This window comes from Numida meleagris, chromosome 3, assembly GCF_002078875.1.
Source record: "Numida meleagris isolate 19003 breed g44 Domestic line chromosome 3, NumMel1.0, whole genome shotgun sequence".
Taxonomy (NCBI): Eukaryota; Metazoa; Chordata; class Aves; order Galliformes; family Numididae; genus Numida; species Numida meleagris.
The window spans coordinates 46,782,005-46,796,920 of NC_034411.1; the positions used below are offsets into that span (position 1 = coordinate 46,782,005).

Consider the following 14,916-nt stretch of genomic DNA (forward strand, 5'->3'; position numbering starts at 1 on the left):
AAGGGAAGGGAAGGGAAGGGAAGGGAAGGGAAGGGAAGGGAAGGGAAGGAACAATCAAGTAGTACTGTTCCAGCTAATAAATGACAGTAAGACTTGAGAAGGGAGACGTCACTCTCATCTGCCACAATTTTTCTTTTATTTGCCAAATATTATACCTAGGGAAACATGAATGATATGAGGATATCTATCTTCCTGCTCATGACAGAACTACCTTGGACAATTTCGAGCTAAATTGCCATAGCTGGTTGAAATGTTTTTGATAAAGAAATTGAAAATGTTTGTGAAATATTTTTTCCCTGTATTGATAATTATAGTGGATGTGCTGTCTTTTCTTGTCCCTTATACCCTTTCCTCCTTTCTTCATACAAAACAGATAAGGGAAAATAAAGGAGACCAAGAAAGTGAGAAAACAAAATTAGATAGAAGTGGAGCACGGGATTATGAATGCTATGAGAAATAAACAGTAAAACAAAAAACAAAACCACATTATAAAAAACCCAAAATATCAAGAACACAGAACCCCTCCAGAAATGATATATTACAGAAATTAACTTACTTGAAATCATGTTTTTCAACTGCATTCATAGCCTAATACTTTTTTCCAGGATTAGATATCTTAGTCTCAAGCCAAAAGTGTAAACCACTAATGTAACCAGTTTTCTTGATACAGAACAACTCCATAAAAATAACGATACCATAGCACAGTGTAAATTTTGCTATCATCCCCTTCATTATGATTGCTGGGTGTTATCTCCCTCTTAAATATAATTGTAGATGCTAATTCTGAAACATGCAAAAAGACCTTTACAGTGTTTGCATTGGGAGTTCTACCAGCGCTTCCAAGTTTTCAGAAAGGATAAATGTGATTCACCACTCCATTAAACCACTTATAACAAGAGCGGTGAACCAGGCCCACGATTTTAAATAGGTCTCTGTTTCTGCAGACTGCAGATCTGACTTTGGGTAAGTTCAAGTTATGTCCATCCGTTTTAGGACATCCCAGCCTGCAGCTATGAAGTGGGGCTGGACACTGCCTTTATATCAGTCAGGAACTCAATCCCACCAACACCATGTTTCAGGATGCAAACAGGTCCCTTATGTCCTATCCCATGAGAGACCTCTCTCATGGATTGGCAGCCAGAGTCAGTGCTCCATACCCTTCACTGCTCTGCAGTTGTGTTCAGGGTACTCAAAAAGAGCAAGCTGCAGTGAATCTGCAGCGTTCATGTCTTCTCAGAGGAGCAGGAGTTAAAGGCGTGAAAGGACAGCAGTGCATCGTCTCACCCTCGAATTTCCATGCCTGATTCCATCGTCTCACCCTCGAATTTCCATGTCTGATTCCATTGTGTTATTTGCTATTCAAATTTTCATGAAACAAAACAGCTATTATGTTTTTATCTTAATTCAACTGAAATAAGGAAATTCTTATATTACACTAGCAAAAGAAAACAAAACAACAACAACAAAAAAAACCTAGTTGGCATTACTTATTTATGGTAACACTTGCTTCGAGCAGGGGCTGGACAAGACAAAGAGCTCCTTCAACATACATTTAGCTATAATTATTCCACAGTAAAGCACCTGGGCTTCATCTGAACCTGAAAATTAGTAAAGATAAATACGCTTTTAAAGTCTGTTACATTTTCCACTTTTATCATGAAACATAATTTCTTGCAAAGGGCACTGTAGTAGAAGTTATTATGTAGATTGTTAAAAGGATCAGTGAAGGCTTTATAGCTTCTGCATTTACTGAGCTCATGTTCCTTCCATGGCTTTAAAATCAGAGATTCACAAAGGAATAACATTACCACTTTGAAACTTCCCTTAACTATCATCACTTTTTATTTCTAATCAACATAAGAAGCTTATCGAAACTTATCGGCAAAACAGGTAGAAGAATCTCCATGTAATGCACAATGCAAACAGGGGTTAATTAGAAAAAGAAAAGGTGAACTTGCAAAGCTGTCCTGATGGAAATACACATCCCTGGCACGATAAATGAGGGCTTCAGAAGCATCACCTGCAGCTTTGCCTATCGGCTAAGCTGTACATTGTTTTTTAATTATTGCAAAATCTGTAGTCAGAAAGGTTTGGAACACAGTGCTCAGCAAGACCTTCTGAAGAAAGAACATTCTGGAACTACAGGGTAGGAGGAAAATTGGGATTTGGATAACTGAGCTACCATCTGTCCCAGGCTGTTAATAAACACACTCAAAGGGACCTCCACCACAGCTTTTATTTGGATATTACTCCAAGTGCTCATAGGAAATAATTTATTTTGCTTAAGGATTTTTATTACCATTGCTATCATCATTCCTGCAGCCAGGAGGGGCAGGAGATACAGAATATTGGCAGGGGATAACTGGAATATGAAAAAACTCGGGGAAATATGGCATAAGCTGCAGGTGGGTAATGAGAATGAGATAAACTAAAATCTTTGGCAGGGAACTCTGGCTGAATTATTACTTTGTATTATTCCTAATCTTAAATAACTTCCAAATGACAACTACTGTAGTGCAAACTATCCTTACCTCCTGTGACGAACTCCTAGACTCCAAATGCATGAGAAAATAAGATTTAATAAGTCATTTGCTAGCTCTGGGTGGAGGATCCAGCCTCTCTTCTCCCTCATTATACATTAAACTCCCTGTTACACTAGCTAGGACATAAACTGAAATGGTAAATCTATCTCAGGTTTTTCTGTAAAATGAAATACAGGGTGGAACTGATTGGGTCTACTATCAGAAGAAATCCCCGAGACCTGCTCAGTCCCACCAGAAACATATAAAGTAAGGAAACCCTGAGAGTGTACTTAACATTAAGTGACCTACAGTCTGCAATGCCTCTCACTGACATTACCCTACACTGATGTGAATGAATACATGCAGGTTCCTGAGATGAATTCATAGGTGGTTTTACTGCTGATTTATTGTTGTTTCATGGAAAAAGGAAGGTTCCTGGCTAGATGTAAATTGCCTCTAGGTACTCTTCCCTATGCCCACTGCCACTGGGGAGCAGAGTGTGTGTTCACTGCATTAGTATTAATTTCAGCAAAATGTGGAGAAACATACACCCTCACTTTGCTGTGAACATGCTGTTTCTTCTGGTTTGAGGACAATTAACTACGGCCCATAAGCTTTTTAATCACCTCTCATTTAGGGCTGTTCAGACCCATTCTAGTTGGAGTGCAAGTCTTCAATATAAAAATCATTTCAGTGTGATGCTTTTCTTACTTGCAGCAGTTCACATGAGTTGGAATTAAATTGTGAGCCTTGCCAGCAATTCTACACATTCAGGTGTATTATCAATATTTATTGTTGGCCTCATTTGCTGGATAGCACATTAATGAGATGGGCTGTCAGCAAAAAAAGTAGAAAAATGACAGATATCCTAATCTAAATAATGATGATTAAAAAATGAGTATTTTTATGTCATGTATACAGTTCTAATGGATACATCTACATATAAATACATGAATGTGCAGACACAGTGTTTATTATAAACACCCCCCCACTTAAAGTGCTGGAAGATCCATGTATATCCCCTGCCTCTATGCAGCTTTTCAAATTTTCATTTGCTCCAGGTGAGAAAATAAATAGGATTTTGCTAGGCTGATGCATGTCACTTCTCAATCAGCTGCACACAACTAGTTGTCTTCATTTTCACAGGAGACAAATAAAGGGCATTGAACTTGTCTTAAGTAACTTCAGCCTCAGCATTGTTTGTTTCAGTGATTTGTACATCCCAGCCCACACTCCTTCTGCCCCATACTGTAACCTCCTAAAAGATGAAGCCAGTGTTGCCTTGCTAGGGGTGCATGTAATAGAAATATTTTGCAGGGAGTATACATTGTGCCCTGTAGATAAGCTCTCCTAAGGGATTTAATCTCTCTTCCTGTATTTCAGATTAGCTTTTTCTGCTATAATCACCTGCTCATTTTTAGCAATTTCCATTTTCTAATTTTAGGTTATTTTAAAGCAAAGGTGTTTGGGTAACCATGCGTACTCAATATACATAGCTATGACCTATGTTAAAGAAAAATTACATCTGAATCAATGTTTGCCAATGTAATATGACAGAACAACTCTGCAGACATTTATCATTCTAAATATTGACCAGTAGCATGCTATCCTCTGCTCGGTCCTTTTGTAAAAAGGAAAAATATGCACTTACAGAGTGCCTTTCCTTAGGTATTATGATTCTACTGTTGATGACATGCTATTAAAATAGGTTAATGGATTTTTCTTTCACCATACAACTTTTGATTTTTGAATACAGATTTCCATAATGAGATTTTCTGAAACTACAGAGGGAACGTCGGTTAACAAATAAGAGAAAGAGTAACACATATTTTACCATTTTCTATGCTGTTTTTGTGACAAAAATGTGAGGTTCCTTAGACTTTCTTGGCCAAACTTACAACAGGTTTCCTGCAACTGACTTCGGCTAGGTACTAGGCTCATTTTAATCTACCATTTAACCATTCAATTTTGGTGTCTGCACTTGAAGACAGAAGATAGATCTACAGTCCAAATAAGGATTTACTTTTAAAAATAGGGACATGATTACTTCACTATTAAAAGGGGAAAAAAAGAAACCACAGGGAAAAAAATAAAAGAAATCAAATGTATGAATCCCTGTGCCCAAATGGAGCCTTGTATTTAGACTCTCTTCTTTCTCAAGCCTTCAGCCTCTGTAGGATAAAGATCTTCCAGAGTAGTCCGTGATTCTCTCTTTACTGAAGACACTTAGGGAAGTAACAGTGCCTTCAAAAACGGTAACAAAAGTCTGTGTTCTATTCTGCAGTGCACATCCAGCCAAGCCAAGACAAAAAGGTTTTTGTTACTTTGTGTCCCTTGGTAATGACCAATATGGAATTTGCAAGACTTTCTTGGACTCTCATTTTAATAACCATCAACAAAATCTGTTATGAAGAGAGTTCACATTAAGTAACTTCTTCTGTTGTTGTTTAGTACTTTTTATTTTAACTATGTTCATATTTGCATTGAAGATTTTTGTATCTTTATGGGTGGGGGGGGGCTCTTGGCTTTTTCAGAGGGGACTAGATCTGTTCACTTAATTTGCTCTTCGGAAAGGAAACTGATATAATCTCTTTTTAATATCCCAGGAAAGGTTTTGGCTGTCTATCAAGGTATTCTCCTCAGTCAAAAGGTCTCCTTTCTTTCTCCTTTTGAATTAATGTAACAAATGCCAGGTAGTGGCAAAGCTTTGAAGACAGAAGTCACTTCAGCCCTTTATAGTTAGCAACACCTTTCCCTTCATATACTCATTCAGGAAGTTCAAAGAAACTTAGAGCAAAAAACAACTCTGACATATAGGAGGTGTGATTCTTTCCTAGTTTCTGTGCTGATCAGCTCTTAGTCTCAGATGATGTTCACAGCTGGGGCTTTCAAGGCATAAATTGGCTTCAACTGTATCTTTACCAACTCCCCTCCCACCCCAGATAACAAGCCAAAAGGAAGAAGAGTCTGGGCAGAAAGTGTGAAGACTTTGTGTATCAGGGTACACACCCCATGAGTACTCACCTACCCAAGGGTTCGCAGAGGACAGAAATGGATCAGAGCAGGAAGTCAGCAAGGGCTGCTTTCTGCCTCTTACATGCTGGGACACCTGTGCATGAACAGGAAGGGGAAAGAAGCAGTGCCTTGAGCTGAGCATGAGCAGTAAGGGTCCAGCAGGGCAAGGAGTCAAACTCTCCTTGCTACTGAAGATATCTAGAACATTACCAACATGCTTAAACTATCTTGCTCTTTTCCTCTGTGACAAAAAAGGCTATTTACAGCTGCTGTAGAATTGAAGTTTATTGTAGAGGGCAAAAAACAGAGTCTGTCAGGATGTCTGAGAGTGTTGGGAGTCCACAGAATATGCATGGACTAAGCAGCTACTTACTCCATGGTTATTTGTAGCTGTAAGACAAAGGGTTGCGTGATCCAAAGTAATCCCCCTGTCTGAAATCCACAGGAGAGAATCGTGCATTGGTTTGGGGGTGGAGATTTTGTTGTCCTCTCCAAGAATCCTAAGTATACCACTGCTGAATATATCATCATTTCATTGAATTTGCGAAAGGAAGAAAAGAGGAGCTCTCAACAGAAATGAAATAAAGAGCAGAAAAAAAAGTGTAACCCTAAAAGCATATGTGAGAGCTTTTGATGAAGGTGAGTCTTGAAATCTGTTCCAGTCCCAAGGATTAACTCGTAGACACACTAGAAGTACAGAACTGGCAGTCACAACTTTGTGTCATCATTAAATCTCTTCACTTGTACCCTTCACAAGCAGCTTAAAAAAATCAAGGCTTTTATAAGGTTAGCAGCAAGTATTCACTGCAATTCCAGACTCTGATGAACAGTTTGCAGATGCTTTTGTTGAATGGTACACCGTAGTTCAACAGATAAATCTAGTAGTCTAGCTGCTTTCAGGATCTAGAAGTCACTAATGAACTGCTTGGGACTCTACACATTTTAATTTACAAAAAGGAATATAAACCTGAAGAATGAGTAGTAATCAAATATTCTATTTCTGCTATACTGCTGTTGAGGAGAGACCCATGGCAATATGTCAATGCATCGAGGACAGAACACTAACTTATTTCATTTTAGCAGTGTAGATATTAATCATTGGTAGAATTCTTACAGAGAATTAAAACATAAAGGATCCAGTATTCACTATAGATTTCTTTCCATGCATGTTCAAAATCTGAAGTGTGCTACTTGTTGATACAGAAGGATGATCTCCTTTCATCGATAGTTGGCAAACAGCTTAGGGACCCCCTGAACCTTAATATCAGCACTGATGAAACTTCAATTACTTCCTGTTCCTTGGATGGTTCCCTTTTTTTTTTCACAGGCCGTATGGAGAACTAATTTGTTTCATCTTTCATAGTTCTGGTGCAGAGACTTGGGCTTTTCAAAGTCTCTAAATGGTGTAAAGCACCTTTTTTTACTCTACCAGTTTAAATCAGCATGGTTCTCTACAGAGTACAGGAGGCGCAGAAGAGCTAGTACACTGCATGGTGTGTGATGTATTGTTAGGCAGTATTGGCTCATGGAATGTGTTTTTTGTTTCACCCCAGCTCCTTGGGCCCTTTGCTGCAAATGGCCTTGGCTCTATACAAGACTGCTTGGCAGTGACTATAAATGTTGGTGTGTTACCAACATTGTTTTTCTCCTAGAACTAAAACATAACATCATACCAGACACTCTGAAGAAAGCAATTCCATCCTAGCTGAAACTGAGACAGTTCCCCAGAGGGACTTTTGGAAGAAAAAAAAAATCACAATTTTTCTCTCTCTCTCTTTATTTTTAATAGATCTCATTTGTAATTCAATACTTGTGATAAACTTTCAGATCTGTTATGCCCCTGTTCTTTTTCACAATCCTAACATAGTTGTTACTTTCTTCAGAAAACTTTTGCTATTGGATTAACTCATCCTCTTTCTTTTCTGTCATCGGTTCTTGTTACAGGTTATTAAAATATTTAGTTCTCTAAACATTTTGTTTGAAGACAGACTCCTAGGAATTCCAACTACTAGGCCACTCAGCTTCTGAGTGTCTTCTGCTGTCTACACAATTGCCATGTTAAATAGCAGTTGTCAGAGCATCCTGAAGAAGATGTGGTTATATCTTGGTTTGTCCCTTTCCCTTATCTAAGATAAGGGAATCAAAGCTGAAATGATATAATTAGTCTCCCTTCTAGAGAAAAAAACTCAGCAAAGAAGAGAGAAGAGGTGGTTGTTCATAAAAATTCACAAAGTGGAATTGCTGGAAACAAATACTTATGACTTAAGGGGTCTTATGAAAAGAAAAAGAAACCACCATATTTTGTTTGTTCTCTGACTACAGCAAGCAGCTGCAAAACTACTTCTGTCTGAGGGTACTCTGGACAAATGACTCAGAGGAGACTCTCATGACCCACCATCCCATTCCACAGTGCTTAAACTTGGGAATGGGAATTCAAATGGTTCTTTCCTCTTCCCTGTCACATGGACTTGGTACAAACAGCTTATTCTTGAAAATTACAGAGATGTATGAGTCAATAAGTGCTGATATGGAACTCTGGGATGATTTTGGGATGAGTATGGAGACTTGGGATGCACCCAGGCAGCCAAATTTCCTGAATGGAAGGAACAGGTTAGAAATTGCTACACACTTACTTTGCATTTTAGGAGAAAAGAGTTGGGTTATGTGTGTTTTTCCCACTCCATATTTATTAATCAGGAATTCTTATATTAACAACTCCAGGGGTACATCTAAAAGACTGCTGGCAATTGCAAAATTTACTGAACAGCTGCTGTAAACCCAGGGTAATATAAGAGTTGTTTTTGTTCCCATTTTTCTTCTTTTTTATTTCTAGCTAAGGTTATTGAGGAGGCAGATGAAGCAGACCGGCTGGCACGCCAGTGGAAAATGATAAATTTGGGTTTGAGGAGTACGATGTGAATATGATGCCCAAAAGCATCAGTCAGCCAAACCAAAAGAAATGAACTAATAAAAACAAAGCTAGGAAAAGAGCATGAATGTCATTGATAAAGAAAGACTGAGAAAATTGGATTCAGCCTGAAAAAAACACCTGAATCTGTTACAGGCAAAAAGAAAGGCTGAGAAGTGAGAGCTTTGAAACAGGAGGATCAAGGAAGCCAGTGGCATGTCAAGCTGAAGGAAGAAGCTCCACTGGAGGGAAATCACACAAGCATTTAAAGGCTTCTACAGATGACAGTATTTATGAAAAGCAAAACAGAAAAATAAAAACTTAAAGGTTTTCTGAAAGCTCTGGAGTTAAAGACACTGACCTAGGAGTTAGACTTATTGTTATAATGGCATAAGACACAGAATTTCATTTTAATCACCTAAGGAAAAGCAGCTCTCCGAGATCCAGTGCAGAATTTGTATATATATATGTGTGCGTGTGTGTGCAATGGAGACTATTTTTAAATCACAGGATCTTGCTGGTGTGCCACACAGCTCTATCCATTAGCCTCACTGGCCTGCCTTAGTACTCTTGACTGGAATGGGTTGAAGGAGTGAAACACATTAGGTACAAAGCATGCAGATAATATTGATGATCATACAAAATATGCTTCAATAAAAGCTTAATAACTTACCAAGAGGCAATAAACCCAAGTGTGACCTTAAATGCACTACTCATAGCTAATTTACAATTTCTGGCAGGTTTCTACCCTGGAGACACAACCCAGCACACACTATTTCAGAAGAGGGCTTTACAGATAAACAAAATGAATATAATAGCCTCCTTAGCCAGCATAAATCAGCATCACTCCTGTGACTGCCAAGCCAGTTTACTCTGGCTGTGTACCTGTCCCCATTTTGCTTGGTGTCACCAAAATAAATGATTTCATACACCTGCTGAAGCCTGTAGGTGCTATAGCATAGAGGGGCAGCTGTGGGAGGCCTGTGGCTCCCTGGGCAAATTTACATACTCAATTTCAGTCAGAAAGATTATGCTGCACTTGTAATCCTTTTTCTGAATTAAAAGATATTCTCTGAGCGAACCCTTGGGAATTGAGGGCACAGTGGCATTGTGATAGTTTGGAAAACTGCCATAATTACTTCTTCTATAAAAAGAATCTCTGCATCACACGATATGGAGTGGAGAGTTTTTAAAGAGATGAGAAAAGTGGACTTGAGAAGATTACAGTTGAGGGGCAGTTTTCCAACTGGATAAAGTTCCTGTTGCGATGAAATACTCCTGTCCTCCTTACAGGGACAGCTCCTGGGTCTTTAACCACCTCTGAATGGGTGCAAAAGACAAACATGCTCACCATGCTGCTGCACAGTGAGAGGTCACAAACAAAAATGAGCAAACTCTGTAAACCAGGCATGCCCAACCCGTGGCCTAGCATGGCTGTCAATGTGGCCCAACCCTGGCCCTGCACTATAAAGGTGGTGGCTCTTCACTATGGAGTGATGGGCACACACCCATCGCTCAGCACCAACCAAACCATCGGCGTGCTACTAACACTGTGTTGACTGAAACAAGGGCAAGGGGCAGTGCTGGGCAGTGCTTACTCAAGTGATAGCAAATAACTGTATGAATTTTGATATATTGGCTAAACACAAGGCTCTGAACAGCAAAGAATATACAGCTGTGCTTTCTGTTTTGATAAAGGAATTTGAGAGTAGATTTCAAGATTGCAAAAAAAAAATCATCAATTTATATTTGCAACATCATTTTCAGTTGACATAACTACATGACCTGCAAAGAAATTGAATGTATAAAGTTGTAATCAAATATTCAGCTCAAAAATCTGATCGTGTCTTTACCAGATTTTCATAAGACCTCTCTTACATGAGAAAAATATCCTTTATTTCACAACCACATCTTATTCATGTCATCGCTTTTTGGCAGTATGCACATTTGTGAACACTGGAGCACTGGAGGAGTAAAATTTCATCAAAAATTTCTGCTGAACACCTTGAGAGTTCACTAAGAACTGCAACCACTGCCATCAAACTGGCCTAATGCATTCATTTCACATAAAATGGGATCAAATATCCCATTAGTTTTTGGCTTTCTTCTTTTTTTTAAGTTTTAAGAAAAACATTAAAAATTAAAATGTTTTATTACTTATATATTAAGAATATTGTATATTTTATGTGGGCTGCTCCAAAAGTAATGTCTCCTATTTTATGATGTTGGCTCACAAAATCAGAGGCAGATGTCGGTGGTATGGCAGTAGAGGTTGAACCTCTCCATCAATATTCTGTTACATGTTGTTACCGTGTGACAGATGGCAGCAGAGGGGCAGTCTGACAAAATCGCATCTGACATGCAAGTGCAGATGAAGCAAAGGGGTGTCAATGCATTAATTCCTCCAAGAGGGAAAAATGGCACCCACTGATATTCATTGACGCTTGCTGAATGTTTACAGAGAATAAACTGTGGATGTGAGTATAGCAAGGCGCTGGGTGGTGCCTTTCAGCAGGGGCGACAGTGGGTCACAAATGGTGTCACTGGGTGCAAATGTTTATGAGCATGGCATGCGGGCTCTTGTTCATGGCTGGTGAAAATGAATATCTAATGGTGATGACTGTGTTGAAAAACAGTTCTCTGTAGCTGAGAATTTGCTCCATCAAATAGTATTATTGTGCTGTGTACATCCACTGTAGTTTCCATAGAAATAAATAGAAGGCATTACTTTCAGAGGAACTTATGTATATGCTGCCCAAGGCAATTCCTCTTTACTCAGTGTGGCTCAGGTAAGCCATAAGGTTGCTATTTTAAAATGCATTAGAAAGGATGGCTGAGCTAGGGGTCAGGAAATCTGAACTGAGAATCATGTGTCAGGCAGGAGCCTGAAACAAGACATCAGTGGACTTTGGGTGTTCAGATCCAAGCTTGTGACCATGCTTGCCTAAAGCCATCTCCAACAGTGGACACAGTAGGGTGCTGGCCCAGCTTCTGCCAAAACAAACTAACCTACCTGGGAGAAAATCATTTTACAAGTCATTTTTTTATCCAGTTCAGACCATGGCTGATTCACTAAACAACAGCACAAAGGATTTCCCAACCCCAAAGTGAAGGTGAGTAAAGGGGACCAAGCAGTACAATCTCTTTTGTAGTCTTGAGAAAATACATGAAATACCAAGATCAGTCCATATTCATTCTATCTGAGTATCAGTTTTTCAAGAAAGAAGATGAGGTCTTATCCCATTGTGTTGCTTGTGTGCCTGCAACGATGAAAGGCTTAGCCCTGGCATGTGGGCTGCAGGGGAAAAGAGCCATCACCAACACCCCATGCCAGGGCTTCTCCCCTTCCCAGCCTTCTCTTGGATCCAGTCAACATACAGTCACAGAGTAGCCAGCTGCTATGTCAGAGAATTCATTTCCAACCCAATCAGCAAACTTTGTATACTGAATGCGTCAACTGGGTAAAGGTCTGAAATGGCAGAGCTGGGTTCACACTCCACAAGAAACACCATGGAAGTCACTTTGGCAGAAACTCAGTGTTTAATCTGAACCATAGCTATTGCTGTGAGCCAAGAATGCCCACATGTCACATGCTCCACTCCAAATTCTTTCTAATATCAGCTGAGAATGCTATACTATGGTAATTAAAATATATTTTTCTAGAACATAATTTGATACAATGCTGGATTGCACCACAAAAAGAAAAAATATAATTCTCTGAACATTATGGCCCAGCAGGCAAACGAGCAGGCTGCTATTTGAACTGTGAAGCAATGTGCGCACGTACAGCACAAATGTTCTTTATCAAATATCATATTATCACAAAGTTGATGGCAGAAAAAATACGTTGTATAACTTCTTGCAAAGCACTGAGACACAAATTCCAACATAAGGAAGCACAGGATGAGAATTCTCTGTTTTCCCTCAAGGCTGATTTTCTACGTTTCCCAAATGGAGGAGAGGAAAAGAGTTCATTTAAAGAATAAAGAAAATTTGTGGAAACTCAGAATAAATACCATGGTTTTAAAAAAGCAATGCAGTTTTGTGTTGTAATGTATGAATAAGTACAAATATTGCAGTATACAAAATACAAATAAATGCAGTATACAAAAATTTGCAGAAGCAAACAATTGTGTAGCAAGTTGTGTCCATTACAAAACGGACAAGGAAAAATAAAGGAGATATCTTTACATTCCACATTGCTATAATTTCATTCAAGTAATTTGCTCCAACTCATAGAGCAAAAAGACTATTCCAGGTAATATAGCTGATGACATTATTCAGCATTTTCAAAGTAATGGAAGTTCCATTACTGTTATTATTTCTGGTGACAGATGTGCCAGCAGAACAAGGACAATAATTGTGTGCATGCATATTTGTGTGTCCCCTATTTAAATTTATTCTTACTGCTTTTTGGGTTATTTAGTAAAAACAATAATTTCTTACACTGCAATTAACCATGTAAATACAATACAAAAAAAAGATGAGAACTGAAAAATCAAATTTCTGTGTTTTGTTACAGGTCACTCATGAGAGTGACCCAGGGAAAAAATTTAAGTCAGTAAGTCAAAACGCAGTCATCATGCAAATTCATCGCAGTATGAAGTTCCCCTTGTCATTGGTAAGCAAGCTCAATAACTTGTTTAATGAACTCAGTCACAGATGGAGACTACACTGGAGACTTTTCAGAAGCAATTCTAAGTCCATCTCAAAAAGTAACTGTGTCAGGCATTTTGGGACTGAAACTCAAGCAAGAGCCCACCTTGAAAGGACACAGAATTGATTGCACGTGTCTGTGCCTCATGCAGAAGTTTGTCAGAGCAGAGGGAGCAGGGACTGAAATGATGACAGGTACCTGAAATGGCACCACTTGTTAATTCCTGCTGGTTTCATTCTGGGGGAAATAAAACAACCACTTCTCAGGCAGGGTCCTATACAGTGATTTAAAGACAGCAGTGGGAACAGTAAATAGACTGGCTTCCAGTTCTTTCTCCCAAAAAATCTATTTCTTTTCTCTATCAACCTGTCTCGAAAAATTGCCTGCCAAGAGGAAGTCACCAATGGGTCTGCACCCAACATCCCCCTGCACACAGACTCCTGCCCACAGGGCCTCTGCTTTCTGCTTTATCTTAGCACATACAGCATGCTGCTGCCGGTGGCCATGACATTTTATGGACTCTTGGTTCTAGTACACATTTAAGATCTTCTGCAGTCTGCAAAACACCCCCTCAGTGGTTTCAGGTCACTGATTTTCCAGGGTGAGTTCCCTGAACTCAGCTTGACACTCTGGTCCCGTGGCCCCACAGCCTGCTCTCTAGCTCCAGTGGCAAATTTCTTTCCTTAGTCATACATCAGGCATACCCAGTTTCAATGGCAGGGGCAGAAACGTGCCCCCAGCTCTGTTACTGCAGGAGCTGGTCCCCTCAGGCTGGGTTGTCAGCCATCCCATTAAATACATCCTCAGGGGACTCCTGTGCGCCAGTTCCTGCTCACACTGAGGTTTTGGCAGAAGCCAGGCCAGCACCCTGCTGTGCTCACTGTTGGGGATGGCTTTAGGCAAGCATAGTCACAAGCTTGGATCTAAACGCCCAAAGTCCACTGACGTCTTGTTTCAGGCTCCTGCCTGACACATGATTCTCAGTTCAGATTTCCTGGCCCCTAGCTCAGCCATCCTTTCTAATGCATTTTAAAATAACATTTTCATTACTGTTGTTATTACTTGGAATGTTTAATTTCATCCTCACAGCTCTCCCAGAAACTTGCACATCACTCAATCTATTAGCAGGGAAATTGCCATTGCTGTTTTGTTTTTCTTGAGAGAACAAGTTCAGCTCTTTGTGTTGTTGATAAGGGCATTTCGCATTTCACTGGTGATTGTCTCGCTCCAATTTACAGGAGGGAGAAGGGGTTCTTTTAATATATGTATACCCGACGGCGAGATTAAGACACAACGGGTCAAATGTTAGCCCGACCAGTTAATTACAAATCCTAGTAGCTTAGGGAGATGGGGAAGGGAAGGTGGGCAATAGAAAAGAGATTAAAAAAAGCAAGGAGTCTTTGTAGAAAGCAAGAGAGATAGTCACCACCAGGGGTCCAGCGTTGTTTGTAGCGCCGACGTTGATCTTCTCAGGTGATGGGTCATCAGGGCTTGTTGTTCGGTTGCAAACCACTTTGGTTGAACAACACCTCCAGCAGCAGTACGAACTTATTTATAAGTCCAAATTGGTCGAGTCAGCTCTCTTTGGAGTGGCAGCTTCCGGCTTTGGGATCCCAGCAGAAAACCCATCTTCCGGGCCTTGCCAGGAGATAAGAGGGAGCAGGGAGGTGCCCACCCGCATCCTGTTTTTCACAGGATACAATGGTATCATTCCCCAGTCTCACATACCAAGCTGGTGCTACTTGGTCACAGGCCAGATCTTCCGCCAGTAAACACTCCTGAGCACTCTCTTCCTGGGGCAAACAGCCCTGAAG

At 39.9% G+C, this 14,916-nt stretch overlaps 1 long non-coding RNA gene across 1 annotated transcript in view; it reads right to left on the reverse strand.

Annotated features, from left to right (window-relative positions):
• Positions 1-14,692, reverse strand: part of LOC110396559 — a 25,207-nt gene extending 10,515 nt beyond the window's left edge. Inside the window, exons 1-2 of the long non-coding RNA XR_002437053.1 lie at positions 14,529-14,692; positions 5,547-5,631 (exon numbers count right to left, since the gene is read on the reverse strand). This is a non-coding gene — a long non-coding RNA (uncharacterized LOC110396559). The remainder of the gene's footprint in view (positions 1-5,546; positions 5,632-14,528) is intronic.